The 8,558-nt window shown below is 47.1% G+C and overlaps 1 protein-coding gene across 2 annotated transcripts in view; it reads right to left on the reverse strand.

Moving 5' to 3' along the window:
* Positions 1-8,105, reverse strand: part of MANEA (mannosidase endo-alpha) — a 60,892-nt gene extending 52,787 nt beyond the window's left edge. For both annotated transcript variants that reach the window (XM_073589542.1, XM_073589541.1), the window contains exon 1: positions 7,947-8,105. The gene's annotated coding sequence lies outside the window, so the exon portion shown is untranslated. The remainder of the gene's footprint in view (positions 1-7,946) is intronic.
* Between the last annotated feature and the right edge of the window lie 453 nt (positions 8,106-8,558).

Below are 8,558 nucleotides of genomic sequence, written 5' to 3' on the forward strand. Positions count from 1 at the left end.
TGCTCACCACACATCTAGATAAGTTCCTTGGGGAGTCTAGTTTCCAAAATGGTGTCATTTGTGGGGGGGTTTCCACTGTTTTGGTACATCAGGGGCTTTCCAAACGCGACATGGTGTCCGATCTCAATTCCAGCCAAAACAGTCAAATGGCGCTGCTTCCCTTCCGAGCTCTGCCATGCGCCCAAATAGTCGTTTACACCCACATATGGGGTATCAGCGTACTCAGGACAAATTGCACAATAACTTTTGGGTCCTGTTACCCTTGGGAAAATAAAAATTGGGGGTGAAAAGATAATTTTTGTGGAAAAAATATGATTTTTTAATTGTACCGCTGTACGTTATAAACTTCTGTGAAGCCCTTGTGGGTTCAAAGTTCTCACCACATATCCAGATAAGTTCCTTGGGGGGTCTAGTTTCCAAAATGGGGTCACTTGGGGGGGGTTTCCACTGTTTAGGTACATCAGGGGCTCTGCAAACGTGACATGGCGTCCGATCTGAATTCAGCCAATTTTGCATTGAAAAAGTCAAACGGCACCAAAACAGTGGTTCCCCCCCACATATCAGGTATCAGCGTACTCAGGACAAATTGCACAATAACTTTTGCAGTCCAATTTCTCCTGTTACCCTTGGTAAAATAAAAAAAATTGAACCTGAAGTATTTTTTTTGTGAAAAAAGTTAAATGTTCATATTTTTTTTAAATATTCAAAAAATTCCTGTGAAGCACCTAAAGGGTTAATAAACTTCTTGAATGTGGTTTTGAGCACCTTAAGGGGTGCATTTTTTAGAATGGTGTCAGTTTTGGGTATTTTCTATCATATAGACCCCTCAAAGTGGCTTCAAATGTGATGTGGTCCTAAAAATAAAATGGTGTTGCAAAAATGAGAAATCGCTGGTCAACTTTTAACCCTTATAACTTTCTAACAAAAAAAAATTTTGGTTCCAAAATTGTGCTGATGTAAAGTAAACATGTGGGAAATGTTACTTATCAAGTTTTTTGTGTGCCGTAACTCTGTGATTTAAGGGCATAAAAATTCCAAGTTGGATAATTGCGAAATTTTCAAAAATTTTCGCCAAATTTCTGTTTTTTTCACAAATAAACACAAGTTATTTGAATGAAATTTTACCACTAACATGAAGTACAATATGTCACGAGAAATATGTCAGAATCACCGAGATCCATGGAAGCGTTTCCGAGTTATTACCTCATAAAGGGACAGTGGTCAGAATTGTAAAAATTGGCCTGGGAGTTAACGTGCAAACCACCCTTGGTAGTGAAGGGGTTAAGCATAACAGTAGATTGAAAATTTTAAGAAAAGCTGTCCCATGCCATTTAACAGTATACCCACATCACTTCAGTCATAGCGGGACAATACAGACAAAACATGCTTGGAATGAAGATTTTTAGACCACTGTGAGAGCATCAAATAAAGACTTTATTTAGCATCTCTTACTAGTTAGAGAAGACCTTTCACAACTTTTCACCCTGTAAACTGTACATTCCTACACATAAAAGAAGAAATGTAGAAAAAACATTTATGGAGACATAGGGTGCCAAATGTGTTAGGCTACGTTCACACATAGCGGAACTCTCGCGGAAGTTACTGCGAGAATTCCGGATTCCATTGCGCGGGAAAATCGCATTTTAAATTCCCGTGATTTTCCCACGGAAAAACTAGCGTTTTGCAAGAGTAATTAGCTTGCAGAATGCTAGCGTTTTCCAAGCGATCTGGAACATTGCTTGGAGAACTGATTGACAGGTTGGTCACACTCGTCAAACATAGTGTTTGACGAGTGTGACCAACTTTTTACTACTGATGCTGCCTATGCAGCATCAGTAGTAAAAGCTAGGATGTAAAAAATAATAAAAAAATATTGTTATTCTTACGTCGGAGGGCGACGTCATCATGAATGACCGCGAGACGTCGCGATCCCGCGAGAACGGACGCCATCGCGGTCATTCTCGCAAAGGATTACTGGGACCGGGAGCGTGGAGAGAGGCGGGAAGGCTGCGCGGGATGCCGGAAGGTAAGAATAACAATATTTTTTATTTTAAATTCTATTTTTTAAAGGGATATGGTACCCACAGCCCGGAGGACAGTCTCCTCTCCTCCGGACCGTGGGTACCATCCGCAAATGTTCTGCTTACTTTTCGCATGGTGTGCACAGCCACATGCGGAAAGTAAGCAGAACAATGCATTCCTATGGGTGCGGGATCGCCGCGATTCCGCTAAATTAATGAGCATGAGTTGCAGTTTCATCCAGGGCACTTTGCAGTGTTTCATTATAATAATTCAGTGCAGAATCAAAACATGAGAGGGAAGAGATAAGGGCCAATGATGACTGCAAGTTCTTCATAAGTTTCTGGGTGTTAATGGCCTGTATATTTCTGTAAGTGCGGAATGTGGGGGTGACCTGAGCGGGATGGCAGTTCTTGATAGAGAATGAAAGAAGGTTGTTATCAGAGAGCGGGAGAAGGTAGTTTGTAAAAATCATACACTGAGCAAAGCCGGGAGAAGACCAAGTCGAGGGAGTTTCCGTCTTCTTGTGTGGGACAGTTAGTAAGCTGCAAAAGGCCGAAAGAGGAGGTTAGAGATAAAAAGTGAGTAGCAGATGGGGAGAGGGGAAAAGCCATGGGGATGTTGAAGTCTCCCATGACGAGGGTGGGGATGTCATTGTAGAGAAAATGTGGGAGCCAGGTGGCAAAGTGATCTAGGAACTGATGGGAGGGGCCGGGAGGACGATACACAACCGCCACTCGCATGGAGAAGGGGATGCAGAGTCGCAAGTCATGCAGCTGCGTCGACACAAACTAAATCTCTGAGCACCCCAAAATATTCGGAGGACACCTAAGCACGCTCGGAAAAACACGAGCAACGAGCATACTGATTCATCACTATTCCTGAACACTGGTACAAACCAGTTCTGGGTGGTTCAAGCTGTCTAAAGGCCCCTTTACATTTAGCGATGCACCAGCGATCCCAACAACGATACGACCCGGTCAGGATCGCTGGTGCATCGCTAAATGGTCGCTAGTGAGCTGCCAAACAGGCAGGTCTCACAGCGATGCAGCAGCGATCTAGCGGTCGTTACTTACCTTTCACACGCGGTGATCCGGACGTCCTCCCGCCCGCCTCCACACGTCGCTCATCGGCGCCAGAAGGAAGCGCCCGACGAGAAATGGAGCTGCGCGATCAGCAATGGACAGCGGGGGAGCCGGTCGGAGGTAAGTATCACACATAGCGATATCACTGCTGCGTCACCAAATCGGTGATGCTTTAGCGATATTGTTAGCAATATCGCTATGTGTAAAACCCCCTTAAGGAAGGCAGAGGAAGCAGACACTACTGCTCCAAAGATTGTTTTGTTTTTTTTCTCCATGCCAGTCAACGCTGAGGGAACATTTTTGTCCTCATACTATCCTCCACAATGGAGTGAAGCCTCATCCAGTCAGGAGAGATAAAGCTACACATGTACTCTACTGCATGCTGGTTATCCTGTTTGCTTCTAGCCAGGACCAGGATCCACGTGGCTGCCACGCCACAGACTTTGCTTAACCTACCCCCTGCTAAAGGGAACGGTAGGCTCAAAACTGTGAGTACTTCCACATTTTAGTGTGTTTACACAGAGAGCCAATCCGTGAAGGTCCCTCCTTCAGTTTAATATTTCTTGGGCTGCGCATAACACTTCCTCTAATAGCAAGTGAAGAGAACTCTGCTCCAGCTGCCCCGAGACGCCATAACCTCAGTTGTCTCTTGAGGAGAGAAGCATTACTTTCATATGCACAATATACTGTGAACTTTCCCTTGAATGACCGTGATACGCCTTTTAACGGCGGTAGTTAAGGTTACTTAAACCACAGCGCCGTTAATTTATGGCGCTGTGGAAAAAGTGTATATCGCCCCCCCAGAGTCGGATTTTCTCATTAAAATGTAAATGCGGGAATCCATACTGTGATCAAATGCTATACAGTCAAGAGCAACACATTTCAAACTCTCTCCAGCCTTCTTTCTTAAAGGGAATCTGTCACCTATTTTTTCGTCTAAAAGATGCGGCCACAGCCATCAGGGGCTTATCTACAGCATTACAGAATGCTGTAGATAAGCCCCCGATGTAACCTGAAAGATAAGAAAAACAAGTTAGGTTATACTCACCCAGGGACAACCAATGCGGTCCGGTGCCTCCCATCTTCTAGCGATGACATCCTCTTCCTTGCTGCCTGTCGTGACTCCTGCGCAGGCGTACTTTATCTGCCCTGTTGAGGGCAGAGCAAAGTACTCCAGTGCGCAGTCGCCTGGCCTCTATGACCTTTCCTGACACCTGCGCAATGCAGTACTTTGCTCTGCCCTCAACAGGGCAGATAAAGTACGCCTGCGCAGGAGTCACGACAGGCAGCAAGGAAGAGGACGTTATCGCTAGAAGATGGGAGCACCGGACCCGGACTGCGACACCCATCAGACCCGGACCGCCCCAGACCGCCCCTGGGTGAGTATAATCTAACTCTTTTTTCTTATCTTCCAGGTTACATCGGGGGCTTATCTACAGCATTCTGTAATGCTGTAGAGATAAGCCCCTGATGGCGGTGGCCGCATCTTATAGACCAAAAAATAGGTGACAGATTCCCTTTAAAGGGAATCTGTCACCCCATTTTTGGCCTATAAGCTGCGGTCACCGCCCTCAGGGACTTATCTACAGCATTCTGTAATGCTCTAGATAAGCCCCCCGATGTAACCTGGAAGAAAAAAAGAGATAGATTATACTCACCTGGTGTCCGGTCAGATGGGTGTCGCCGTCTGGTCCAGCGCCTCCCATCTTCTAGCGATGATGTCTTCTTACTTCTGCCGCGGCCCCTGCGCAGGCGTACTTGTGCAGGAGCCGCAGGCGTACTTACTCTGACCTTTCCCGGCGCCTGCGGACTGAAGTTACTTTACTCTGCCCTCAACAGGGCAAAGAAAGTACGCTTGTGCAGGAGTCGCAGCAGAAGGAAGAAGGAGGATGTCATCGCTAGAAGCTGGGAGGCGCCGGACCGCGACACCCACCGCCCCCGCGTGAGTATAATATAACTCGTTTTTCTTATCTTTCAGATTACATCGGGGGCTTATCTACAGCATTACAGAATGCTGTAGATAAGCCCCTGATGGCTGTGGCCACAGCTTATAGGTCGAAAATGGGGTGACAGAGTCCTTTTAAAGGTGTTTCTTGAGAAAGAACGCCAAGAGAGTTTAAAAAGCCTATCTATTGACCTCATAGAATTTGATCACATTATGGATCCACACATATAAATTTTAATGATGTCACTGAATAAATTTTGGAATTTTAAAAAGTTGGAAAATCTCCCCTTTTTGTCTTGGATTGCTCTTGTGAAGTCACAGTTTTTCCCTACTTTTGCACGCGGAGAGCTGCCCAGGAGACTTGATTACCACTCTACTTCCAATGTCACTTGTGTAGTGACTGTGTTCCTGAGCTCTATCCTGAAGTGCAATGACCTATTGGCTTTCTTTTTTTCGTCCTACCTTCTTCCAAAAGCTACTTTTTTTTTTCTTTATCTTTTTGTTGTAAGAGGGTTTATTTGTGGAACATGTTGTACTATTGTGGAAATTGGGTAAAACGGTGAAAACTAAATACAGTTCGTCCACTGTTTTAGCTTTCTGGCATTCACTGCATTGTAAAAATTAACCGAATTCCCCAGGTTAATATGATTACGGGGATACCAAATAAATCGGTACAGTGTGTATTATGGATCATTTGGGCGGTCACTTTTTTTTCTTAAAGATGATGTAGCAAAAAAACAATAAATTGACAGTCCTGTTTTGATTTTCTTTTTAAGCCCTCCTAGTGGGCCTTGAACTTGCAGCCATATTTCAGTATATAGGTTAGTCACTACCTAAGGGCCCCATCACACATAGTGATCTCGCTAGCGCTATCGCTGCTGAGTCACAATTTTTGTGACGCAACAGCGATCTCACCAGCAAGATGGCTGTGTGTGACAGCGATCAGCGAGCGGCCCCCTGCCGGTATCAGTGATCACTGTAGGAAAGCCCTGGACATTTTTTTGGTTGCTGGTCAGCATGCATCGCAGCATGTGACAGGCGGGAGACCAGCGATCAGCTGGTAACTAAGGTAAACGCAGAGTTTCTAAGCACGGCGCTGTGCTTAGAAACCCGATGTGTACCTTAGTTATCAGCGCGCTGATGCAGGGAGCTGGTAACTAAGGTACACATCGGGTTTCTAAGTGACGAACGTCCCTTAGAAACCCGATGAGTACCTTAGTTAACAGCTCCCTGCATCAGTGCGCTGGTAACTAAGTACACAGCGACGCCGCGCGCTGGGCGTCGCTGGTGCTGATCGCTGGTGAAGCTGTCTGACAGCTCACCAGAGATCATGTAGCGACTCACCAGCGATCCTGACACGTTGATATCGTTGTCGGAATCGCTGGTGAGTCGCTATGTGTGACGGGGCCTTAAGTCCTTGAACGTGATGGCCTACACAGTAGTACGTGGATGTAATTGGGTGAGAGCATTTGGGAGTTACATGATGTCAGCTTACAAATTATTAGGCTGGGTTCACACGCAGCGGAATTCCCGCGGAAGTTACCGCAAGAATTCCGGAATTCCATTCCGCGGGAAAATTGCATTTTAAATTCCCGCGATTAGCCCGTGGAAAAACTAGCGATTTGAAAGCGAAATCAAGTTGCAGAATACTAGGGTTTTCCAAGCGATCTGTTGCATTGCTTGGAGAACTGATTGACAGGTTGGTCACACTCGTCAAACATAGTGTTTGATGAGTGTGACCAACTTTTTACTATTGATGCTGCCTATGCTGCATCAATAGTAAAAGATAGGATGTAAAAAATAAGAAGAAAAATAAAAAATATTGTTATTCTCACCTTCCGAAGGCCGGTGATGTTCTTCCCGCCTCTCTCCACACTCCCGGCATCTTCCGGTCCCAGTAATGCTTTGCGCGAATGACCGCAAGACCGCGACGTCATCGCGGTCATTCGCGCAAAGCATTACTGGGACCAGAAGATGCCGGGAGTGTGGAGAGAGGCGGGAAGAAGATCACTGGCCGTCGGAAGGTGAGAATACCGATATTTTTTATTTTAATTCTATTTTTTACAGGGATATGGTACCCAGAGCCCGGAGGACAGTCTCCTCTCCTCCGGACCGTGGGTACCATCCGCAAATGTTCTGCTTACTTTTGGCATGGTGGGCACAGCCACATGCGGGAAATAAGCGGAACAATGCATTCCTATGTGTGCGGAAACGCCACGATTCCGCAAAATTAATGCGCATGCTGCGTATTTTACAGTGATGCGATTACGCCGCGGGAAAATCTGCAGCATTAGCACAGCATTGCGGAATCCCACAGGAATGCATGAGATGTTGTTTTGGGGGTTTTTGCGGCAAAGTCGCACATTTAAAATTGCCGCAAAAATGGAAAAAAAAACGCCACGTGTGAACACAGCCTGACAGTAAGGGAAGCGCGTCTCAGGCTGGCTCCACACAGATCATCTGCGGATTAGAAAGCCCCTTCTCATTGGCCTGTATACACCAGACATTTTCAGCTGGTCATGGGATCGACTTTTTGGAGCAATTACTTGATAAAACCCCTAATTTGAGCGCACACCACAAAGCTGAACACAGGTACACCGCCATGCCAGGGGTGACTGGTCGCCTGCCAGTCCCAGAACAAGAGCCGAGCACTGCATGAAGCAGCTCATTGACCTGTGGCAGACTTTAACCCTGAACAGAGGCATCTGTGCACAGACTGGGCAGGCAGCAGGTATCCCATCCATGGCACTGACAGGACTGAGGAAACAAACATCTGGCACTGTACAAAAGCCACAACAAGCGACCACGACCCCCAGAGGCAGCTGGTGCCCTCATTACAGACAGCAGGCAGTGCCCATAGGACGCGCCTGGCACAGGGGTGATGGTGGGTACATTACCTCCCTGGTGCACGGGCTCTGCAAGGAGCGCAGCTGCTGCACCCATCGCACGGACACTTCCGGGATCAGTGTGTGACGCAGGGGCTGATGGGAGGAGCCCTGTCACTGCTGGAGAGAGGCGGAACAGAGGCTGATCAGCGTACACTGTGTGCAGGAGAGAGCTAAGCACTGGAGATGCCCAGCATACACTGTGTGCAGGAGAGAGCTAAGCACTGGAGATGCCCAGCATACACTGTGTGCAGGAGAAAGCTAAGCACTGGAGATGCCCAGCATACACTGTGTGCAGGAGAGAGCTAAGCACTGGAGATGCCCAGCATACACTGTGTGCAGGAGAGAGCTAAGCACTGGAGATGCCCAGCATACACTGTGTGCAGGAGAGAGCTAAGCACTGGAGATGCCCAGCATACACTGTGTGCAGGAGAGAGCTAAGCACTGGAGATGCCCAGCATACACTGTGTGCACTGGAGATGCCCAGCATACACTGTGTGCAGAAGAGAGCTAAGCACTGGAGATGCCCAGCATACACTGTGTGCAGGAGAGAGCTAAGCACTGGAGATGCCCAGCATACACTGTGTGCAGGAGAGAGCTAAGCACTGGAGATGCCCAGCATAC

Source organism: Dendrobates tinctorius, unplaced genomic scaffold, assembly GCF_039654945.1.
Source record: "Dendrobates tinctorius isolate UK_male_01 unplaced genomic scaffold, ASM3965494v1 ptg000111l, whole genome shotgun sequence".
Classification (NCBI taxonomy): domain Eukaryota; kingdom Metazoa; phylum Chordata; class Amphibia; order Anura; family Dendrobatidae; genus Dendrobates; species Dendrobates tinctorius.